The sequence below is a fragment of the Seriola lalandi genome, unplaced genomic scaffold, assembly GCF_002814215.2.
Source record: "Seriola lalandi dorsalis isolate HSWRI2012SDOR001 ecotype SW California unplaced genomic scaffold, Sedor1 jcf7180002055008, whole genome shotgun sequence".
NCBI classification, from domain to species: domain Eukaryota; kingdom Metazoa; phylum Chordata; class Actinopteri; order Carangiformes; family Carangidae; genus Seriola; species Seriola lalandi.
Window position 1 is genome coordinate 4,344,274 of NW_019525551.1, and position 25,552 is coordinate 4,369,825.

The 25,552-nt window shown below is 39.3% G+C and overlaps 1 protein-coding gene across 1 annotated transcript in view; it reads left to right on the forward strand.

Moving 5' to 3' along the window:
• Positions 1–7,112: 7,112 nt before the first annotated feature.
• Positions 7,113–25,552, forward strand: part of LOC111647753 (alpha-1,3-mannosyl-glycoprotein 4-beta-N-acetylglucosaminyltransferase C-like) — a 39,466-nt gene continuing 21,026 nt past the window's right edge. Inside the window, exon 1 of the mRNA XM_023397411.2 lies at positions 7,113–7,211. The gene's annotated coding sequence lies outside the window, so the exon portion shown is untranslated. The remainder of the gene's footprint in view (positions 7,212–25,552) is intronic.

Sequence of the window (25,552 nt, forward strand, 5' to 3'; positions counted from 1 at the left end):
CATCAGGAGGCAGCTCTGGTGTAGCTTACTAATTTAAAGCAGCACCTGCCATTAGTGATGTGAGTGTATGTGTCGGTGTAAAACAAACACCAAACCACAATAGGGATCAACATATTATGTTGAACCACACTTTTCATTCTTGGCGTCACTCTTAGAAAGTAGAAGGTAAATCAAAAAATTTAATGCAGTTGTAGAAAATTAGCAACCCTCAATGAAAGCTATAGTTTCCCCTTTTATAGTTTGCATGAAAATATTTTCATATTTTTTCACTAATCTGCTGTAGGTAACAATGTAAATACAAAGGTTGTGTAAATCTTAATAAATGTGACCTTGTAACATCTAATTATTACTGATGATTTGCACCTCAAACACGAATAGGTGTGAGTCTAAAAAAAATAAAGTATTAGCAACAATAACAACAACAACAACAACAACAACTACTGTACTTTCATTCAACTATAAATTAAACAGGTCACTGTTTGTCCTGTGTGTATAACCAATTATGTTTTGAGTCTCATAGTGCAACACAAAACATATTTTCCTAAATGTCATTTTTTGCCAAGCTGCCAATCTTTCAAGAGAAAGATGATATCTGTCCTTGGACACAAAATTCAACCAGTTTTATTCATCTGTTTATTATTTATTATACTCAAAAATAAAATATTCTACAGAAAAAAATTACAAACATATGTATGTATGTATGTATGGAACAAAGAAAAACAATTGAATATGTGAATACTTAATGGTGAAATTCTCTGCACATTGAAATGTAGTATTTAGTACTTACACCAAGATCTCCTACTGCACTGAAGTGATGTTCCTCATATAAGTCGCTTTGGATAAAAGTATGTGCCAAATGATTAATGTAAGATGTAAATGAAATATTTTATTTTGAAAACCATCTACTTGATCCAGACATTCAAAAAATATCAAGTGTCCAGTATTAAAAAAGCAAAACAATAAAATTTAACAAGCTGAAATTTGAGGATCTAAAGATTACAATCAGCCAGTTACTCAGATTATATTCATACACAAAAAATCAAGATGAAAAATTATAAAAATTAAAATAAACTAGAATCCAGGCTCTCAAATCTTAAGATTTTAAAAGTAAATGATAAAAAATAATGCTATATATTTAGTGGTATTTAACTTATATGATTAAGTGTTCAGTTGCTCATAAAATTCAAATCACAATGGTCTGTTCTTGCTTCTGTAAATGTGTAAAACCACCAATGTCTTTCTTCACATCCCACAACACTGAAACAAACTGTGCTTTTAGAAAGATGAAGAATTTTCACTATATCTGTTAGAAGTCAAAAAAGATTGAACAATACTCATTTTCTAACACCATCTACAAAGGCAAGCACCAGCTTCTTCCAGCACAAACAATGTGTGTTTGATCTCTGTCCTTCAGGTTTTATTTTCAGAAAAATAGAACGTGGTTGAAAACCTGTTCACTGACCATGAAGTTCTGCATATAAAACCATGCAAAATGTTGCAAAACGCAGATGTAGCAGTAGATCGCCACGGAGGAAATTTGACCAAAGAATTTCAAGTTGTGTCAAGTTTAATTGTATGTTCTTGAAGCAGACAAACAAGCAAACCAAACAAATAGGACAATAACACTCCAGCTCCCACTAAGAGCAGGACAGATGTTCAACCATTCCTCTTTAATTTCCTCTTCATATCAAAGCTGCTGCACTTGAATTAAGCTAATGCTTACAGAAGTATTGTAACAGCAGGGACTCTGTGTTGGCGCGTGGCGTTACATGGTGTGATCTGAATGATTTAGGACGCTTACATTTTAAAACAGCTGCAGCACATTTTCGGATACCCCATACACGACAACACCCAGAGCCCTTCACGCCTTCAGCACGAGCATCTCGGAGTCTGCCATTAATCTGTTTTTCATTCCAAATTAGAATGAATATCGCACGAGGACATGACAGCATGGAGAATATATGTAATCTACATTTTAAGGAGCTTGAAAGCTAATTATAATTGCAAATTGGCAACTTGACTCCTGGCCCTCTTTTCGGCACAGACCCAGTTTGAAGTGATCATTAAAGGCTACATCCACTAAAAATTCGCAATCCTCAGATCCTCTTAGTGAGGGCAGCTTCGCGCTCTTTTTGATGTCTGCATCTTATACAGTGTAGTATTTTAAATTTACCGTCTTCATATGAAAGGATCAGAAGAAGTGTTTGTTCAATTAGTGTGAAAAATGTTAAATATCCTTATTGCGTGATAGCTCTCCACCTCTTTTGGGCCTTTGCGTGTATGTTTTTTTCTCCAAGTTCCCAGACTTCTTGATTTCACATGTTCTGTGACAGTTTATGTGTTGTATCACACAGATAAATGCCTCTAAATTTAGCATACTAAGTGTGGACTGCATTGTGCAGCTGTGGCGTGATGCATTGCCTCTTTAAGACAGACAATCCAAATTAAGAGGCAGTGGGTGCAGACACACTCTGTTTGTGACACCTTGTGGTGGAGAGTGAGGGGGTGGCAGAGATGGAGAGAGAGGGGGCACCAGTGGATAGAGAGAGAGAGAGAGAGAGAGAGAGAGAGAGAGATCAAAGCAAAGGAAGAGACAGAGGAGGAGTAACGCGGATGAGAGATAGCAGCTCTGCAGTGAGAGCGAGCGCCCTGCCTCCCTTTGCAACGAGTGTTTACTCCACTTTCCCTGAGAGCTGGTTATCTTCCCTCTGCGTGAGTCATGGAAGTGATTTAGGTGAGTGGAGCGGTGCGGAGCAGCAGCAGAAAGCAACAGATCTGTTTGTGTGTCTGCGCCGTGGGCAGGTAAGCTCGCTCTGCTTCTCTCTGAGTGTAATTTTTACTGTTTTCTGCTTTTATCTGCTTCTTCTTTTCTGTCTCCTGCGAAGAGGAGCAAACAACTTCTAAAGAGTTTGGGTCTTGTTCAGATTGCCTCTTCTTCTCCTTTCTCCCAAAACCCCTCTAATAGACTTCGTTCTCCCCATTTCTGCTCTCAGTCGAAGGATAGTTTGTGCTTGTGCAGGCTGTACAGGAGGACTGTGTAAAAGTGTGAAAGGTGTGCTGAGCAGCGTTTAGTGGCTCTGTATTGACAGAGAGACTGTGGGTTGGAAGAGGATGAGAGGGAGATGAGGCAAATCTCTGCTTGAGGGACCAGGAAGGGAACAGCATCAGCGATAATGATCCCAATCTGCACAACAGAAAAAAGAAAATCCTGCACAGATAAGCCGTAGCAGATTTTACACTGCAGTTTTTTTTTTTTTGGTTTTCTAACACAGCCAAAGGTTAAATGTGTGTATCGTGATGAACAGGGAGTCAGATCTTTCCCTGGTCATCACTTCACGCTGACTGAGGCATGTGGTCTGAAGTGTAGACAGCAGGTGATGAGAGCTCCGTGGCTCAGCCCTCCTGAGTGACAGCTGAGCTCTATCACAGCTTTCATCATGACTCAAGCTGGTAAACTGCAGCTCAGTTTGTGACACAAATCCCCGACCCCTCAGCTATGTGGGAATAACCTGCCTTCATTTAACGGCTGGATTAGAGTGATTTACTGTTGCTCCCCATCAGCCCGGGTGTGTTTGTGTGGGGTTTGACCTATAATGGCACCTAATGGCATAATATGTTATTTCCAAGAGGACACTGTCAAACGGGACACTGTCGCCGCCACATCCAGTTGTAATATGGCAGTTGTTATAAATGTTAGCTCTCCTCATGACCCCCATCAAAACTACTACTGGCAGAGGTGCTGGACAAGAATTAATGGACCCTTAAAATTAGAAATTACATTTATTGCGGGCTGGATTTACCGTCAGCAAGGACCTCCATCACTCTCTCTCTGTAAAGGACAACTCCTGAGGATATTTTTATCTTTGTTGGCCGGCCCACAGTATAGTCCTCAACACAGGCCTTGATTGACTGTACAAAATATTAGGGTCATCTCCGTGGAATTGATCCTCAGCCCCTTTTTCCACCTTCCTGTTGTGTCAGAGCTTAAAAATCATTGATTCGTCTGCTTCTCTTTACCTGCACCCCCTCTGCTGTGATAGGTATAGATTTAATACGAAGAATCAATAAAGGAAAAAGGCTTTTACCGGGGACGACCTTATCCGTGTTCTTCTTGGAAAGAGAAAAGTGTCTGGGGTGTGTTTTTAATTCAACTTGGTGATGTTTTCCTTCTCCGTGTGAGCTGCCTACGACTTTTCTTAATCACCTCCTTTTGAATGTGAGACTTCGTATAACAGTTTGAGTATTACAGCTGGGTGAAATAGCTCACGCTCGAGGATCAATAAACAGGCAGAAACAATGTGTGGGGAAGGCGATACAGCTGGTAAACAAATTTAACAACTTGTGCCGATGCACGTAGACTTAAGAATCATCATCATTTTGTCAAGTGAGCACAAAACTAAACTGCGAAAAACAAGATTTTAGACTGTGCTTCTTAAGTTCTTAAAACCAGCTCGCACTGTTTACTCCAGAGATCTGACAGATGTGACGATTACAAGCAAAAGAAGCAGTACTACTCACTTAAATGCTCTTGTGGGTGCAAGAACAGGATTCTGGCTTCACATGCTCTGAGGATTTGTTCTGTGCTTTTAAATCTGTGTTTTTTCAAATCCTAAAAATTATGTTTATATAGGGATGCACAGTTCTGATAGGCTGGATCGGGGTTGGTACCCATATTGACCTTATTAAATGAGATTGGGTATCGGCCATGATGCGACCAATGCACATTAAATACGGTTCCTTTGTCATTGTCATTATGAAATTATAATTTTTTTCTGCTATTAGTTCAGTCTTGATGGTTGACCAACTTTTTTTTTTAGCACCACTGACATCCCTGCTCTCTTTTTACCCCAAATAAAAATGATTCAAATGACTTCTATACAGTAAGATGTACAGATTTTACATTTGGCAAGAGAGAGCACTGGTATTGGATCTGTCCTGTGTTGTGGAAAATGCCCTGAGTAGAGATATCTGAACTGGTATGAGGCCAGAAAAAGTTGGACTGTTTTAAGAGAAACTTAAGAAGATCAATACTTTAAAAAAAAAAAAAAATCAGCATTATAAGAAATGTTTTGTCATCAACCTAAATGCAAAGTTGTAAATGTTCATAATGAACATATCTGCAAAACATTCACAGACATTGCACTTTATTGATTTTCCTATATCCAGTTGTAGCAACTAAAGATAATTCATGTTTATTAATATTTTCTGGGCATTTTACTTCCCCTTATCAGTGAAGTGACAATAGATATGAAAGAAAATGAAGGGAGAGAGATACAAACATTAGGGATGGTGCCGTTCACATTCGGCCCCCTCGCCCACCAGGGCACCCCATGATTAACATTTTTATGGTATATTATGTTGAGGGACTAAAGGGAAAACCTGTGGTAACTCAAAAGCAGTGTTTTACTTCCCTCTCTGGCTGTAAGTGTCGCGTGTGTTGCAGCAGCATCACTGCTGTGTGCGATCGGTGGGTGTGGTCAGAAGTGTGCTGTGTTGCACCTTTAACCACACCCAACAGCACACCTCTGCATCACTGTAGCAGGGTGACAAGTGGTGAGTTTCCTCGCTGCCACTGAGCATAATCCAGGCAGCCATTACGTTTCCTTCAAACCATATTTAGCAAAAGCAAGGTAGAAGAATACAAATGCCTTCATAAGGAGACAGAGTTGTAGACTGAGTTCTTTGGTGTAACTGAACCTCCAGAAAAATCATGTTTTTCAAATTGAAAGATTCACGATTGAGTCATGGAATATCAATAAATGTATAACTATTATGTTCATCCTGGTTAGTGTCAACTAAGTGTGTCAAAATACATTAATACAACATAATATATACTGTAGATATTTAAATATTATGTATAAACCAACATTCGAAGCTCACAAATACCTGAATAAAATAAAATGCCCATCAACATTGGAACAATGGAGAGTGTGTTTTCTTTTTTTTGGCCTTCAGTCGTCCCCTTTTCAGCTTTCCCTTCAACAAAACTAAGTGTGAAAAATATGGAAGGTGGGTGGACTGCCTAGTTTAAAACAAGCGGGCAAAGTCTACACAGCCATCTGCTCGCACCAGAATTTCATTTTAATCAAGGCCGCAACTTCATTCCTGCAATTTAGCATCTTGTATTAAGAGGGAGCAGAACACACAGAACAAGATATCAGTTCTATCAAATCCAAGTTGAAATCCAAGTGTGGCTTCGGTGCCATAAACAGATGCTGCATTTGACAAATCACACCGAGGTTTGCTGCAGGTTGCTCGGCGTCAAACCTCCTGAGCAACTTATTTCCTGTTCCTGGTCTTATTAGATTAGAGAAGAGAAGAGTTTTCTAAAGCATAATCACATACTGTTATTAAAAGTTTTGTTTTCAACATGATACATACTATATATTGAAAGACAATGATTGACAGCACCAAACTAAATCAAATGAAAATTCAACAGTTTTCATTTGTCACAAGGTTAAAGAAGATCAATAGTGAAGTGCAGGTTGGCATATTCAAATGCACAATATACAAATGTACAAATGTGCCATTGGAGCCGTGCTAAAAAGCTCTAGTGTGTAATAAGGAATAATAATTACCTTAGGAGTAATTAGAGTAAAAAAAAAAAAGAAAATTACAAGATCAAAATTTAAAGATTTAAAAAAAAATTTAAATTACATATATAATATATATAATAAAATTGCATATATACCTGGTGTTTAGGTGTGCTGTGCAACTTTTCAGTGAATATAAATGTAAAATGTGCAAATGTACTAGTTGTAAGTCACATTATACAACAACGTTTTGTTCACTTTTAAATGGAAACATTTTTTCGATAATGGAAAGTAGCTCTGATTTGGAACTGATGAGAGGACTGTTTAGGAGCTGGTCGATAATGAGCTGTTTGTTTCAGTCTGAACTTCAGATGAAGGAAAAGAACATTTTCACCGGAGGTTGGTCTGTTTGTGAGAGTCTTATGCTTAAGTCTGACTGAACACGCAGTCTTCTGTCTAAAATGGCCAGACAGTTCATTAGAACATGTGTGGGTGAAAATGCATCGCAGCCTTTTGAATAATAAAACAAAATGAATCACTGTGTATTATTATTTCTTTTTCTTTTCAGGCTGTGTCGTCTGATGATTAAGGATCCATGCCAATCTACAGAGCGAACAGAAGAAACTTAGTCCCAAACAACACACAACCCGACCACCATCCATCAGCAGCAGCAGGCAGGTAAGAGATTTAGATTTTCAGAGACTATTTTAAAAGTGCTTCACTGTTCAGATTATGAAGCACTTTCTCACACGGCTGTCAAATCAGTTGTTATTCCTGGTACCAGGACAGCAGTAGCACCAGTCCGTAATAATTCTACCCAAATTCAACACTTCTTAGCTTTTATTTTATCTATGAACACCCTATTGTACTGAAATTGTGACCCGTTATTCTGACCTAACTGAGGTAAGAAGGTCACATTTAAGAACAACAGTAAATACATCTCAGAGTTTCTTGGAAAAATTAGACAAATCATTTTTGTAAAGTTCATAAAATAAATTAATCAGAATAACCCTGTTTTTCTAAATGACAGTAGTTTTAACAATTAAAAAGTTTCCCATGGTTTTGGACGTTGATCTGCTGTGGAGAGACCCCAGTGTATGTGCGCATAAGAGATTCATCTAAGCAGCTGCTCCTGGCTCAGGGCAGCATGTGTTCACAAACCAGACCGTCCAGGAAGAGTAGGAACAATCTCCGCTCCTTTCTTGATAAACATCCCCAGATGTTTTTACTGCAACCAACGGGAGATATTTTCACAAACATAAACAATAATTGATACTGGTGGAGGAACACAGTTGTTGCAGAGGCTATTAAATCCGTTTAGAGAGCGGCGACGATGACGTGCCGTTTAGCAAAACTCTGAATCCCCAGAAGACTGAAAACAAGAAGAGACTGATTCTACATTAATATTCACACGATGTTAAAAACAAATTGCAATCTTGGATAGTTACACACTGTGACTTCTCAGTCTGCCATTTTTAGGTCTTACCCTATCAGTTCTTCTTCTTCTTACTTCAGTAAATGGTCTCCTACATTTCCCAGCATTCATTTAGACTCTCTGAAGGATGAGTGATCATGTGGTAGGCTAAGAGAGTTAAAATTAGCCTCTTTTGGGATGGTTCAACAGGCATGACCATTAAAAGTCTGATGAAAAGTGAACAGACACATCAAACGAAACCTGACATGACACTTCCTCTGGTTTCCTCAGGTTTCCTTTTCCCTTTCTCCTCTATATTCTGAAAAAACTACACTGTCAGACAACAATACACTGCACTACACTAAAAGCCATTTTCATGCCTCCGCGCCGGCAACAGCCAGAGCCAGAGGCAAATTGTTTTTGGGTTGTCTGTCCATCCATCCGCCCCATTCTCATGGACACAATATATCAGTAACACCTTGAGGGAACTTCTTCAAATTTGGATCAGATTAGATTTTGGTGGACAAAAGTCAAAAGTCAAGGTTAGTGTGACCTCACAAAAGACTTTTTATCCATTACTCAAGACTACACACAGCGATTATAACTTTCACCCACAATTTCACACAAGAGTCATCTTTTATGACTGGATAAACAGGGATGTAATCTGAAACTAGTCTGAGTGGAGGAGACGTACAACCGCGAGGTGGTAATTCTTGTTTCTTGTAAACAATGTTGCTCCATTAAAATGAAAAGATTAAAATTCACACTAAGTTGTTCCATATTGATGGTTTAAACACACACACACACACACACACACACACACACACACACATATACACACACACATACACGCACACACACACACACACACACACACACACACACACACACACACACACACATACACACACAGATTTAGTCCTCATTTCAGCCTCCTCCCAGCTGAGTGTTATTTTCCCTCGGTATCTACCAGGTGAGCACCTCTGAATGTACTCAGTATTTTAACTGTGTTGATGCTACGTCTGTATTATTTTTGCAGCAAATTATCAAAAATCTACCAACTCATATGTATGTTGTATTACGACAGTAGACATGAAAAATAACATGACAGACAATAGAAGACTTTAAAACAATTATTGACACTAACAGAAACTAAGAGTTGTGTAACTCAATCAAACTGCAGCAAGGAGTCTCTCCAGAGTCCACAGTTAGCAGGAATCAGGAGTAATATCCACAGGCACTCAGTCTACTGTCTGACTGTTGTACATGATCAAATTTGGCGAGGCCTCAAAGCTCCCAGACGGTCTTCTCTGCATTCTTCAGTGCACGAGCTGCAGTTAGATGTGTACGGGAAGAGTGTGCACGAGAGCTGGTAACAGCAGCAGTCGGGCTGAGTCCAGTATATGGGTTTGTAGGACTGAACGCTGTCAGCAGTGAGCACATACATCTGGCTCCAAGGGGAAAGATCGTGTCAGTCAGTCACTACCTACACTGCTTACAGCTAAACTTCGTCACACAATACTCAAGTGAGTTTTAACACAGTTTAAGGTTATAATGCTTTCATTAGCAGTTTGAAGTTAGTTTGGTAACATGTGAAAGCTGAGTAGACAGGAGAAGGCAAGAGCTCTTGTCAGTATCAGACTTTAGAGTGTGAGCATGCTGCGATTTCCTGGAGGCAGTGTAAACTCGATTCGTATCAACTCAGGAAAATATCAGTGCACAATATGTGTTGAGGCATGTTGTTGCAATCTATGCAGAGCTATTCCTGAAAACTCCCCGTTCATTATTCAGCCGCACATGAAAAGCTTAGTTCCAAAACAAGAGCCACCTATGCTCCAGTGCACAAGCATAGCCAAGGATAAAAAAAAAAAAACACATATTTTCCAACATAGAGTGCTCGCACAAAGAAAAGCTTCCTGCCCTTCTACTCTACTATTCTCTTACCCTTGACTCCTTGAGAGCTTCCTCAGCAAAACAGCCTTTAAAGAGAATTTAATCAGAGACCCATACTGCTCTTAGCTGCATAGAAAATGACTGACGGCACACAAACAAATCCTGTTACATATTACAGAATATTAAAACACCTGAAACCTTGAATCTTAAAGGATATGACTGGTGATATTATATGTTTTTATTTTAGTCAACAAATCCCATCACTAACAAGTATTGTCTGTGTATCCAAAGCCTGATGTATCGATCTCCTTTGAGCCATTCCCAGTTTACATGAAAGCTTATCGGTTACCAGGAGCCAGTAGGTCAACATTTTCACAGATATTGAAGATGTTGATTTCAAAGTTGATATCTGTGTAAGTTTACAACAGCCTTTATAATCTCATCTCATTTTTCATGAATGTACATTCGGTAGGAGGCCACACAACTATATAGGAAGATGACATAACCATTCTTAAACCCACCTAAAAAAAAAAAAAAGGTTGTTCATACTGTAAATATCAACAACTCGTTGATACTTTACCTGCTGCAGGGATCTGTGTTTGTCATTTTTGTCTGATAGGGTAAATCCAAAATCTAACTTATGGGATCAACTATATTTTAGAGACACTGAAAGAAGAACTCCAGTACGGCTGCAACTGCTTCTGGTAAAATTAATCAGAAAATAATGAAAAATGTCTGTCACACGTTTTGAGATGCAGGTGATGTCTTCAGAATTCATGTGTTTTCCACCTGACAGTCCAAAAACCGAAATATTTTATTTGCAGCGACAATAGAATATTTAAATAATTAATCCATTATCAAAATGTATGCCAAATAATTTCCTGTAATTGAGTAATGGATTAAACCACCAATAATTCCATCACTAACTCAATGTCTTTATGTATTTCAGTGTCAGTGTCTTCCTGCTAGTTGTACATTTGTTTACAAGGCCGTGATTTCAAACTCTGCTCAGAGTCTGAGTGAACTTTTATCTTGAAGTGCAGGATGAGGGTTAAAGGAAGGCAAAGCATCTTAAGCAGTGTGTCTGTTGTCTCCTGCAGATTAGCTTTTTATTTTCACTTGTGTTTCAAAGGCGTTTGATCTGCTTTCCTCTAACTTTTGACAATTTAGGAGAGGAAGGCCTACAGCAGTCCCACAAGGCTTAATTATCCCTCAGACTTATAACAACCTGGTAAGAGGGGAGGCCGGGAAGAGAACAGGAACTAAGGGGAGATAGAGATGGTAGGATTAATATAGATTGTCTGATATTACCTGGCCTCTGATCAAAAGACTGTGTTGGCAGGCGGAGCACATAATCCTCTTGATTTCTCCTGTTGATGCCAAAAACCGCTGGTGCTGTGAAGCTCAATGGGCAGAGCAAGATATCACTGACCACTCTTCCCCCAATGGAAACACTCATTCCACTGTAAATACACATCTGAAGGCTGAATCACATTTAAAATTTCATCAAATAGGACAGGTTATTGCACCAACCTCACAGGTCCGGGGCAGGGTGAATTTTTACAGCAGTGATACTTTTACATTTTTTTAATATTGACTAATTTTCTCCGAGCCTTGTGTTACTTTTAAAAACAGGTCTATTCTTACATTCCTCTCAATATCAGTTAGTTAGTCCACAGGGACGCCCATTCAGGACACATGGTCTTCTTTCATCATCTCTTTCTCTTCTGAAGTCTGCGTCTCGGCTGCGATGAGCCTGCTCACAGTTCTCAGAAATGTTATTAGGATTTTTGCTCAAGGACATTTGAACTGTTTTCTGAAAAAGGAAGAAACATGATGGTTTACAGAGAGAGGTGCTCCAAAGAAATTAACATAATTTTGCAGGAGTATTTCTATCATGATAATGTTTTTGTTTCTTTTTTCTTTTTTTAAATAAAAATTCCAAAATGTGGTGTATCTAATCAACACTCGGTCAAAACCTAGTGTGTGTCTGGGGCGTGTAAGGTCAATGTGCGAAATTCAGGATGTAGTTGGAAACAGTTGTGGAACCAATGTGAATAAACGCTTCCAATAGGAAGTAGCTGCTGGATTAGGATATTCATGACATCATCACGGCATCTTTGCATTTAGTCTAGTGTCAGCTGGTTTCAGCTCTATCTGTTTGCTTCTCTCCTTCTCTCTGCGCTCACTATACAGTATTTTAATACAGCTGAATTCACAATAAAGCTGTTTTCATTTACATGTGTTTATGCTTCTGTTGTCAGACAACGGAACAAGTTTGAATTAGTGACTGAAATGCGGCCCAAGGCTACACGTGGGTTTGCATGAGATACTTATGTGTTAGTGTATTACCTGCAGTAGGTCTGGGTCGGCACGCTCCTAGTGTGGAGAAGCAGACGTGGGTAAAGGCAACACAGAGAGAGGAACATACACATGATGGTCAGTGTTTCCCTCTCTGTCTTTATTGAGAGCACACTTAAACCTTGTTAAAGCCAGAGACTAAAAAGCATCTCAGAAGGGAAGGCCTTCAAAACCCAACTGTTCTCACAATGGGAAGCTCACTGTTTTTGTTTTGTTTTCCTTTTTTTGCACAGTTGTCTGCTGCTGCACAGTTTTAATCAATAGTAATAAGGTCAATAAAACCTGATAGAAAGTGTGATTTGCAATGTTCCTGGGTTTTTAAAAGCCCAACAACAGTCACATTGGACTGTTTAAACCTGACTGTAGAGTGGGTAAAACTATCTGGGTGCTTTGTACAGGACTGTAATTCAGAGGGGGGGGGGGCGTCAGTTTTACAAGCAAAGTGACAAATGCAGATACTTTTGCACTTCTCACTTTCATATTTTTCATGCACCTCACTTTATTCCCTATACCACAGTCCATATTTCATTTCAAATTTGATATCCAATTTCACAACTATCATAAATGGCTTTGACTATATTTAAAATGTTATTTTATTTATTGTTTTATTTCATTATTTAGAATTTATTATATATTACTTTTGCTCAGTTTTTCCTCTTATTCCTCTGTGTTGCATTTGTGGAGCAAAGGCAGAGACACACTCTATGTGCTCGCATAATAAAAAACAAATTCGGATTCTGGCTTGAAAAGCAGCAAGTTTATCCTCTAACAGAGATGTCATAAAGCTAAGCTGCTTAACACAGAAAAAGCAGTTACTTAGGTTTGCACTTGACAGCACTAATCTGGTCCCAAAAAGAAATCTACTTATAATTTTGTGATATAAAAAATAATGTTATTATATAATCATAATTGATATTTGTGATGTTTGGATAAGTGTCTATTGTTGAACTGCCTCAGACCACAGGAAACAGTCACTGCTACAGTGTGATCTTCCTCCTCCCTGAAGGTTAACTTTTAGAGACAATATCAAATGACGATATATGATATCAGATGTGGGAAGAGGTGAAACGAGTGTCTATGTCTAATGATTCAAATATCCGCTCTCACCTCTGTTGGCAAAAGTAATTATGACAAAGTCACGCGAGGCTGGAGGAGGGCACATGGACGAGTACCAACATCAGAGAAACACACCGTCACCACATCTGACTGAGGAGGAGACAGTCAGACACAGAGCTGCTCAAACTCAAGTCACTGTTGTTTTCACTTCTTTTTTTAAATGTGATAATTAGTGATGCTTAAAGTCAGAATAGAAGTATGTATTAAAGCATTCTCCCCCCGACCATAATGCTGTTTAAACAGTGTGTTGGAGCAGAGCAAAGCACAAGGAGTGAGCATGTAACAGTGCAAACTAATGGGCTATTGGTTAGATAGGGAAAAGCTGTTTTATAATGGAGGAGCAGAGACGGTTGTTCAGTAACCTGCATTATTTTTATTGATTATTTAATGAAATCACACAAACAGAGAGTGAGCTCCTTGTGTAGGCATAAAAGAAATAAAGAAGTATTCAGCCATTTCTTATTTTTATTTGAGTTTTTACCACCCACTGCTCCACCTGTAGACACCAGCACCATGTGGAACACATATAAACATGGGTCTTATTTATAATATATTCATCTTTTCATATTCAGATACAAAAAGAGTAGGCTATACAACAGAAAGTGAAGTGGTGTCTCCATAATGTCAAAGCAGTCTGGCATTGTAATAAATCTATGAAAACTCTGTTAACAAATACGTTGCCAAGGTCCTCCATCATAAAATGGAAAGAGTTGGTTAAGCAGGCCGTTGAAGGTAAAAGTATCAATGCGAGCTATGACGGACGTTTCATTTCCTTGAAAAACAATTTGTAAAGCATAATATCGTCGTGAGTTTGTAAGATAGCGCTATATAGGCTAATGATGTTGAACTAATCCATTGCCGTTGTCGGTAGAGAGGCCGCGGTGTTGAAATTTAGCCACCGAGTAACAGAGTCGGAACAGCACCAGTGTTACAGGTTACACCGGACATTTTATAAGAAAACGTGTCGGCTCAATACGTGTAGATGAGAAGTGTTCCCTCCAGATGCTGCCACCCTCATCAGACAAAGTTTGCAGTCTGATTAATGTGATCAGGTTCACTTTTGGCATTGGGTTTAAATCTGAAATATTACCAGTTAGGATCTTTTGTTTTTTCACTTTGACACCAAATCCTCCAATTTCATGTCCGCCATTGTCTTGTTAGTCAACCCTCCTCTCGTCATGTGATAAAGACTCTAGTCTGTGATGCGACGGAGCAGACACTTTCAGTTTATAATTGTAGCATCCAACTAAGTATTGATAACAAGTGTTTTACAAATTAGAGTTTTTTTATTAGATGAACTTGGGGTTTTACGAGTATCAAAAAAAAAAAGAAAAAAGACGGTGGGGTTGGTGGGCAAGTTATGTAATCAGTCTGTGCCTGAACACTGTGTAACACCAGTAATACTGACTACTGCTGTAGGCTCAGCTATGTCAGCATAGATACATATGCTGAATAAAAACGCCAATGGTTGGTAAACTAGACAGAATATTATAGATAATATGTTTCCACACTTTATTATTGATATGATAGTTTCCATTGCACTAAATCAGTGTGCTAATGTTTTGTTTTGTGCTGGGAGACAGTTATTTATTGATGATAATTTCTCTCCATTTCTAAGATTACGTTAGCGAGTGTTGCACACTGTTGGCTCTGTAGGGGAGCAGAACAGAGGCCATGACTTAAGGCACTCGGGAACAAGAATAAACATCACATCCTTTGGATTTTCCAGGAAAATTCAGCCTTTACATAGAAATCAGTCCACAGGCTAATATAGTCAAAGCAGAATGTTGAAGACGGTCTCATTCTTTAAGTCATGTTACAATAACACATTGTTACACGCATTGTGCTGTGTTCTCTTCCCTTTGGTCCATGGTGTGAGAGAACTTTTGACCATCAGCTGAAGAATTAATGTACCCTGGCCGATATGTGCGGCACTTTAATCCTAATATGATAAAAAAAGAGATGAACATTACTGCCAGAAAATAATACCCACAAAACAAAGTAACAGTCAAATTGTCTCAACATTAATACATATAAGTAAATAATAAGCAGTAATGATACTGTTCAAAATGAGTAACAACCACATTAGCCTCTGAACAGTTCAGTAATCACTTACTGTGCCATTTTGAGCCAGAAGGACAATCAGATGGGAGTTTATCAGACCTCCATTTATATCAACAACCTGGTGAACTGTGAAGAGCACACCAGTCAAATTCCCAACACATGCTCTGTACTGCGCTGGTGATGGTGATTCAGATCAGGGATTATTTCACTAATTAGCAGGGATATGCTCCCCTTCTTTGACACAAACTGAAGCCCTTCACTGATTGGATCGGATAAGCGTTTGACATTCAGAGCTTGCTTTTACCCCTCCCTTTGTAAATCCCAGAGAGGATTTCATCACAGACTGCCTGCCTGCGACTGAGCTCTCAAATTCTGTTTTCTTCTTCTCCATTCTCACCCTGCAGTTGTGCTATGCTGTAGCATTGTAGTTTTGGTTCGACTGTTGTTATGCTACAGTGTCATCATCCTTCTGTCTTCCATTGGAATACTGAGCAGTATGGGTGGGATTTTCATGCTTGTTCTTCATTTGTGATTCAGATTTAGTTCAGTGGATCTTGGTAGTAGTGCGATAGGTTTTCAGAGGTGGTGCAACGTCTCACCAACTTTACACAAAGTAGACTAAAGCAGCGTTCACACCACAAAATGAACTTCACTCATGCATGCAAGATAGGCGGAGCCAAAAACTGATATCACTCGTCAGTCACAATAGATTGCAGAGCGTCTCTCTTTTCTCTTTTTATAATTCTGTTTCCTTCCCCCTGGCGTTTTGTTCACTGTTGCACAGTTTGATCAGTAAACCTACACGTTAGCTTAGGTTGGTCGCTATGGGACAATAACTTCTCAATGTTTATACAAAAGACGTATTTGTGCCCTCAACTCCTGTCTCAGAACTGTCTTTAAACCGTTGCTTTAATTGTGGAACAACACAGCTAATAAGCCATGAGAGCTTCCTCCACTTCAGGCCTTTCAAATGTCAACACTGTCAAGACAGCCTGATATTGGTCAACAGTGTGAATTTGCATGCCAAGGTTGATCAGAGTTGAGGTCGATGTGAAAGAGCAGATCAACTTATCGTGTTTCCCTTTGAATCAACTCAATTCCCTGTAAAATGATGTCGTTTTAAATGCTAATGTGTTCAGCAATATATACAAATCACAGGTGTCCAGTGTGACTTGCAGCCTATTGAAACATCTGGGGCAGCTGTTTAATTCATATAGCAGCTGACCCAATGAGCTTTATTCAAGGAAGAGATGTAATGTTTCACAGTAGAAAAACCACAGGTGTGAATAATGACTTCATGATGGCTGAATTCCCTTTAGTTGCTTCAGGCTCAGGGTCCTGGTATGGTGCATGCTGGCTCATTGTCACGTTATGCTCTATTTTCTTAGCAGCTCTGACTTGTTCATCACAGCACTACAGAATGATCAACAAGGATCAGTCCTCCAAATTAAACCACAAAATACGTTGTTTGTCCCTGCTTGTGTTTTCTGATCTGATGCTGCAATCATCACAAATCCTTTTTTTATGATGTGACAACACTACGGTAAAGGTTTGGCTCAGTTTAGGCACAAAAAAGACTTGGTTAGATTTAGCAGAATATTGGGGTTTGGATTATAATTACGACTTTGTTAAGGTTAAGAAACCCCTGTCGTCATGGTTACAATAATGAATATAGGGTCAAGGTTAGAAAATGTTGAATCTGAAAGTGATCCAGCCGATATGATGAGGACAGCAGTTCAGTTGCATATGAACCTAATTACTACAATGTTGTTGTTGTAGAAATTATATAGATATACTGTACATTATTTACCCTTAACATAATACACTGTTTAACAACAGTCCATCATGTGTTGCTGTGAACTATCACAACCCCTACATGGACCTGCTTCAGGACCACCTCCTGGTGATAGATTTGGAAATGTTTGAAGTTACAAGTCTACAAGGAGCGCATGAATGCGTTTCTGAAGCTGTTTCATTTGGTCCTCAGTTTCCATTAGGAACACAGCTCTCAGGGGCTGCGTCCTTCTGAGGATTCAGTCTCTGAACTGGTGCACAGTTAAAGCTGTCAGTAAACAGCACACAGCATCTCTAATGTTTACCTTCCCAGCCACTCTGTGATGTTTTATACCAAAGAGATTAGGGAGGAAGAAGGTCAAAGGTGAAGCTTTCGGGGGATTGAGTGTTCATTTTTTGGAGATGATGTGGATTCCACTTTACAGTTTCAAGTGGATTTAGGAAACAATTTTGTGTCAGTGATTTTACCCTACACGATAATTTTTCTTGGGCAAACGTTTCTATCTGTGAGTAGGTGGAATAATATGCATTATCCCAGACCCACTTTGTAATTCAGACTGAATAGACAGCTGAATTTTTAGATTTTGTCCTGTACAGTTTTAATGTGGCGATGACAGCAGCCTTTGAAAGCTGACAAAATATGCTGATTTCTCCTACCACTCCTTTGCAAACATAACTAAACTCAACAAAACTGTACAAAGAAAAGTAAAACATAAAAGCAAACACAACTACACAGTCTCAAATAGACCTATTACAGCAACAGTTTTCCTCTGTCAGCTGTAGCAGGCATGCATAATATAAAGTCAATTCTACTTAAAGCGAAAGGCACTATAGGTCTGGTAAGTGTGATTTTATTTTGCGAGCTTTGCTCAACATTTTCTTTGAGTTATCTTTTGTAAAATGATGCAGAGTTTGAAGCTGCAATTTTGAAAGTGTCCCAGCAGGCAGCTACATACAGCTCCTCAAGTCTTAATAAGCTGAGCCTGTCTCCTCTGAAGGTGGCAGGCTTGCCAGACGTTCCCGCCTTTGGAGGACTCGGATTCAAAGTTTCCTGACAGAAACCTTTTGATTACCGTGGATGGCGGCAACATGCGACAAAAAGTATCTGAGAGTTATTTTGAACCAGCACAGAGTTTCTGTCTCATCTCATTCGAGGAACAACTTGAATGTGGAGGAAAAGAAACTACCAACAGACTGCGAAGAGATTATGGTGGGAACTGTCCTCTGTAATTATTGTTCTTGTGCCAGATCTGTTGGTGGGTTGTCTTTAAGCCAAGGTCCCATATAATATTTTAAGAACAGAACCAGATGGGAAATGGGAAAAATGCTAATATGAAAATACAACAAAAGCACATATTGATTAGTATTGGTGTATTGTAGCAACTGACTAACACTTGTCAAATATATCAATCAACTTGTGTAAAGATGTAAATATATATATAATTATACTTTGATAATATCCCATTACACTCCAACTGGCATTTATTTGCTTATAATTGTAATGTAATACCATAGCTAAAAGGAATAAAAGACCCACGACTGGGGTCATTCTAATAGTAGAAATACTATTCATTGTGTCAGTGCAGTTTTAGTTCAGTCTTTTCTGCTCTGGTCTCATCAATGTGTTTTAAATGTTCACTAGCTTATTTCTGTAGTTCAGGAGAAGTAATGCTGCCTTTCTCAGTGGCTGTTAATTTGATTTAATAACGTACACATGCTCCTGTTGATTTTTTCCAGTAGGTGGAGAGGTCAGATCAAATCATAAAATCTGATCTGAGTTATGTTAAGCAGCACAGGAGCAAAAATACCCACCACTTCTGCTGAGGTCTGGGGGTCAATATCTGGCATAGGTGCCTCCAACTGGGAATGTGTGTGGGTGGGAAGCCAGTGAGGGATTGCTTCATTGTTGCTGTGCTAGCGCCTGACACTGGTCTGTTGGGCGTCTGTATGGAGGTGGGAGCTTTTTGTGGGTATCTCTCTGATACCATGAATCTATGTGTGCAGTCCGTCCTCTCAGTGAAGCTGTATCAGAAATAGAGGTATTTGTCATGTCTTTTTTGAGGCGTAAAACAGTGTGAAGTTTATTACTGTACTTTGATTCTTCGGACATGTGTTTGCTTTTCTTTTCAAGGACACTGCTTGTTAATTAGTGGAGCATCATGCTGCTGCCAGTGTCGTTGCTGTCACTCGGTTTGGTTCTGTTCAGGTTGACCACATTTTGGTCCAAGTCTCATTGTCCTGCGGCTTTGGGATCAAGACTCTTATTTTGAAAATTAATGTATGCGTACACATCGGTTTTTGGTGGGTTTTCTATTACTCAGATCCATAGTTTTTTCCTCTGAAGACCTCGAATCAGTGGTAGCACATGGCGGTCTGTTGGCAGGATTGATTATTTCAATAACAGAAAAAAGTTGCACAAGAAATGACAAAATTGACCATGTTCACTGGGCCTTTATAGCCAGGTTTCCATCCAAATTTTAACCAAATGCAATTGAATGTGCATTTCCAACCACTACTGTTATGTGTATATCACAAGTTGGTTCATTGAGATAAACAGCTGGTGGTGCTGATTCTCCAGTCGGATGCCATGAAACCAATCGCAAAAGTAGAGCTTGCAACCTACATAACTGCATAAATATTTGCTCCTCAGAGCAAAAACTTTTCGTGAGATAGTTTGACTTTTATGTGTGTATTATGAGATTTCAGGTTCTCTCTGTGTTTGCCTGCAGCAGTGTTTGTTTAAGTAGGTGCTCCTGAAAGAGACAAATCTGACATTAATGTCCCAGTAAAAGATGAGAGAAACGTTTTCACAGCTGATCAGATAAGTGCATGACATCAGTGACTTTGAACAAGAAAGGTGTCAGCTCATATCCCACAATGGAAGTGAAAAACTGCCATTATGAAATAATGTACACCATACATTATGATCTCAGCCAGAAAATGAGGTTTGATCTAACCTTCTACATGCACGCAAAGGTCCGATAAATACGGGAGCTGAATAAAAAGAGGGATATGAGAAGAGTATTGACTCCAGGAACAAAATTAGAATTGATCTGGGGAGCACAGGGAAGATGGTTTACACTTCCTGCAGTGAATTGTTATGCTGGTAGTCGGAGTAAACCTCTGGCAGCGTCAGCCTCTCATTATTCTTCCAGGCAGGCAGGCTGTTTTCGGATTGGAAATGAGAGTGACTTCAGATGGCTTAAAAATCTTAATTGATGAAGCTGAGGTTGGTGTGGAGGTCCTTCTCTGGTGTCACATTCTCTTCTCATCAAAACAGCTTCTCTGTAAAGAAAAACAGTCACGGAGCGAGCTGCTGCAGCTGCTGCTCTCAGCACAGACAGAAATTCAACAAACAAAATGAAAATTGTTTTCTTCCAGCACATCCATATGTCCACTTTAAAGGCTGAGAGATAAGAGTGTGAGCCTGTGCACTGTCCTTGGCTAATCCTTTTAAGTGCACAAAAACAAAATGTCATCCAGAAAAATGCCTTTTTAATGTAGTTGAAATTCTTTAATAGCATAACTTACATTTGCTTTCTGGAGCAGGGAGGCTTACATCAGCTAATAATGTAATAACTGACAGATAATTTAATAAGTTGCATAAATTAAAATGTTCCTCTAAATAGGCTGGTGCAATGGTAATGAGTAGTAATACATTCCAGATAATTAAATACCATTTTTACAGTGATACCTTATCAATTAATTGCTCATGTTTCACATTGTCTTGCAATTAATTAAAAAAAAAATAGAGCTGATTAGAGGAGATTGGAACAGTTTACCCAGTGTCTCTATATTCCTTGTTGTTTTTGTCTTTGTGGACCATAGTGGAAAAAATTGATTTTCTTTTTTTTTTTTTTTTTCATTTTAGCCTTTTGAGTAAAATCAGATTTTCATTTTTTGGTCTGTAGGTTTAAGTCATATTTTTCTTTTATTGCATCCAATTTTATTTAGTCTAGTCCAATAAAATCTAATCCAATCCAATCTGCCCTGATTCAATCTCATCTAATACAATCCATTTCAATTCACTAAGTATCCATCAAAACAGATCAAAAGTCTTTACATGACATTTTCACACACGTAAATGTTCATTATGTCATTATGTTATGATATTATCTGGATGTCAGGGTTACGATCATTTAAAATAGGGCCTAACCTTACCCATTCCAATAGAAACTATTTCATATTTCATGTCAACACGAGAAGGCTTCATGGTGGATCAACATGTTTTCTACAGGGAGACAGGAAGATGCCAAATAAAATGAGGTGTCATGTTTCATTGAATAAACTGAGCATGAAAGTTAATTCTTCACAACTTCACAACTTTAACTTAAGGTTCTCTTACTATGTTTTTTGTGGGGCAGACGGACTGATAACTCAGTTTACGTCTGTTGAGGAAGACAAATGAGATGTGTCTGAAAGCTCCAGATCAAAGCTAGTGAGTGGACGAGTTTCTAGCAGTGATTAATACACTTCTCAAACCAGTTACAGAAGTCATTTAAAGGATAAAACATGCAACTAATAAGACAACATTATATCATCCAGAAAACCGTGCTTGAAAACCTGGAGTTTTTCTGTACTACATTTAAGCACATTTAGGTTTTTACCTGTAAACTGAGCTGATAGTGTTTATGTTCAGGTCTATGCCTACAGGCTTACATTGCAATAAAATTTTGTGCAGACATTCATGTGTGTTCTTACAATGAATCGTTGATCCCTGACATTTCCTGTAGCACCTACTGTGATGGTTGCAGCGGGTCCAAGGAAATCCCTCACTTTCTTGTGCAGATCCTTTGAATCCTCACCACTTGTCAAAAGTCACACAAACACACTTGAAAGTGTTTTTTTTTGTTGTTTTTTTTTCTCACATCTTGTAAAGATAAGCTTGAAAGTGAATACAGAAACTTAAATGTACAGGCTTAGAAAATCAACATCACAATACTAAAATATTTCCAGGCACACCTTTTTTAATGATATAATTCAATAAGTTGAATCGACCCATTAAAGATGCACAAGAACAACAGTGACAGGAGGAAACAGGACAGCCTGAGCACACAGTGACGAGTTGGAGGCAGGAAGTGCTGCCAGTTTGAGTAACAGTGAAGTGGTAAAAGATTGTAGCGTTAGTCATCAAATGACAGTTATTTACATCAAACTGAGATATTAGAGAAAAACATGAGTGTGGGTTGTACACTACACTACAACACATGAAGCTGTGCTGAAACAGGACGCCGTCCAAGAGCCAGTCAGACTCTCTATTGCCTGATTGATGAGCATTCTGGGAAACATCATTTTGAACTCCCAGTGATCTCCAGAGGATTTATTAGCATCCTATTATGTTCATCTTATAGTAGCAGCTTCCCTTGTACACTCCTGGCTGGCAGCTGAGTAATGATGGTTTTGTTGCTCTGCACTCTCGGGCCACATTCACAACACAAGCTTTCAGGCTTGGTTCCAAATTACTGCTCCTATCAGATTTTTTGGATCACTGTTCACATCTCTACTTGGATGTAATAACTATCTGTTATCAATATGAGCTGACAGCGACGTCAGGAAGCGTTCAGAGGGTAAGAAAAGCCTCCACGCTTCCACTGCTGCCAAATTTACACCCAAGCCGGCGATAACCAAAATTATGACCACATGTCAAGTAAAAGATGGATGAATAACAGAGTGAAATGAATATGAACTATGAGATGCAGACTACATATTGAATTGGACAGCGTTTAGCACCACTTTTTAAAACGCGAGGAGCTGCAGTGGTGTGCGAGTGCTGGTACAGGTGAAAAGATGAAACACGATGCAGGAAGGCTGGTTTTATTCACAGAACACCAGAATACTCCACAGCAGAGGAGGGATTTTACAACTTCAGGAAGCCGTTACAACAGCACTCATTTTATCCTCTTCAACATTTGCAAAAGTGAACAGTATACGTACACCATTCACATTACAAAGTGACCTACCTATACCTGTGTTTGCATGTGTTTGGCCAACGCAGCGTGTTGCCCAATGACTCCTGTTTCTGCTCTGCTGTGCCAGCGCAGTGGTCTTCCATGTATATCCTGTATTTAATCAGGAAGTCACATTGAAATACAAATTTTCAGTGATTTAAATATACATTCAGATGTGTTCATACCAACAAGTGGAAATGTTGTTATACAAACAGTGACCAGAGTGTATATTTAAATGCTTTTGAATATGCATTGAGTTGCACAACCAGGTAGACAATAAGGTGACGACAACACTCACAACCAAATAAATACTCACAACACAACGGAAGTGTACGGCGTGTACCATGAAGGCGTAGTCCTAATCGCAGTGGCCCAGGTTTGAGTCCAACCTGTGGCCCTTCGCTGCATATCACCCCCCTCCCCCTCCCTCTCTCTCCCACTCCCTCTCTCTCTCTATCGCTCTCTATCTCTCTCCCCCTGACTTTCCTGTCCCGGAATTGAGGCAAAAAATAACCTAAAAAGAAAAGAGTGATGAACCCGGCTGGGGTGCACTTCTTGTTCAATGCAGAATTGTGACTTTTGGAGTTAAAAGCATTGAACAATAAGTGCATCCCAGCCAGGTTCATCACTTTTTAGTGTCCCCTGGAAACACTTGTGTTGTCCAATTGATGATGTTTTCTGAATTTGTTTGTGTTTTGCGTGTTTACAGTGTGTTGAGCTCTCAGGGCCACCTTCAGTTTTTCTTTGAATTCTTTTCTTTAATCAACCTCAACATGGCAGGACATGAAATATGGATATTTGCCCCCCCCAATAATTATAATGACCAGAAATGTCATCACATCCTCCCAAAGCTGTAGGAAAGCTGGTTTGTTCTCGTCAATATTCAGTGTTAAACTGAAAACAAAACATCATGTGGTTGACTGTGTTGGCTGTATCTTTGCTCCATGCGTAGATCTCTGATACACAAGCTGATCACACACAGTCTGCTTGAATCATGTTAAATACACTGTAAACATCTGGCCAGGTGTTTTCAACGTAATACATGGGAGGATGATCTGAGTGTCACTCACCGAGTTCTTGTAGTTGTCTCTGAGAGCCGATCACGTTGTCACAGTGTTCTTGGTCGAATCCTGCAGGTGCTCACAGGTGGTAACTTTGAAACACTCATGTGCATCGTGGTGCATTGACTAGGTCACATGGTCATACTTGCTCAGTGTATCTTTTTCTTTGTTTTACTGAACATCCAACATGTAGCTGCTGAAGGAGAAATACATGTGGTTTGTTTGGTGACAAAGATGAATTTAAAAATTATTACCCAAACTGTAAAATCCCTCACAATTTACAAACCAAATTTCTGGTTAATTTTTTTTCTCATACTCTGATCAGTTTAGTTGTGTATGCTGGCAGTTTTCCTGTGTAATGACATTTTGTTTGTTTACTTAAAGTGGTTTAGATAATGTAGCCAGCTTGTTCACAACCTGTCTGGTCATCCGGCTGCTTGTGTTTCTTTCCCTGTCTGACTTGGATGGTGAATGGTTGTGTTCAGAAAACGCACCATCTCTTCCAACAGTTGGTTTCCTTTTACCATGACCATGATCTCTCCCTGACCTCAACAGTACATTATACTCAATAGAAATGACAGTCAACGCTGTGAAGAGAAGACTCAGGTTATAGCAAATGGAATTTATGTTTCAGCAATTACAATTCTGGGAAAGTTTATAACAGCTCAACTTCAGTTATGGTTCAACTGAGCCTGTGCCATTGATGTATATATCTTGTACTTTGGCTATTCTCTCCTGAACGCTAACCTACATGTCACATGTAGACGACATGCGCATCCTTATATATGGTCAGACTGTTCACGTGCTGTTTGAAATCATTACCTTCTCTAACACCCATAACACAAAATCCGAATTGGGACGCTCAGCTTTAGTGTGGATGGAGCTCGGCTTTATTATATCTCTGAATCATCATCTTTTGGGAAAAAGAAAATTTAAGGGACTGAGTGAGCTTCAGAGCTGAGCTTTGTGCGCTCTGACACCTCCCTCCTCCTCCTCCTGTCTCTCTCTGTAGAGCTGTGGGATGATTTTACAGCGAGCGGTATCGTTTCAGAGTCACAAAGATTCAGGGCGTCTCAGTGCCACTCTGCCACTGAGCTCGCACTGATGTTTCCACTACACTCGTCGCCATGGAGACCAACATCTTCTCCCCCATATTCCGCTGCATCTCTAAATCTCTCTATTTCCCATATATGTACCTCCCAAACTAGTGGCAATGAGACTAGTGTCTGTACAGCTGTCTGCTTCGACATGGATTTCCCCTGTTCCTGCAGAGCTGAGAGAAAGTGATGGGCTTTGAGAATACTTAATGACTTCTATATTTCCCTCTCAGGCAGTTTCATTTCAGATGTGAAATCTCAGTTCCCCCTG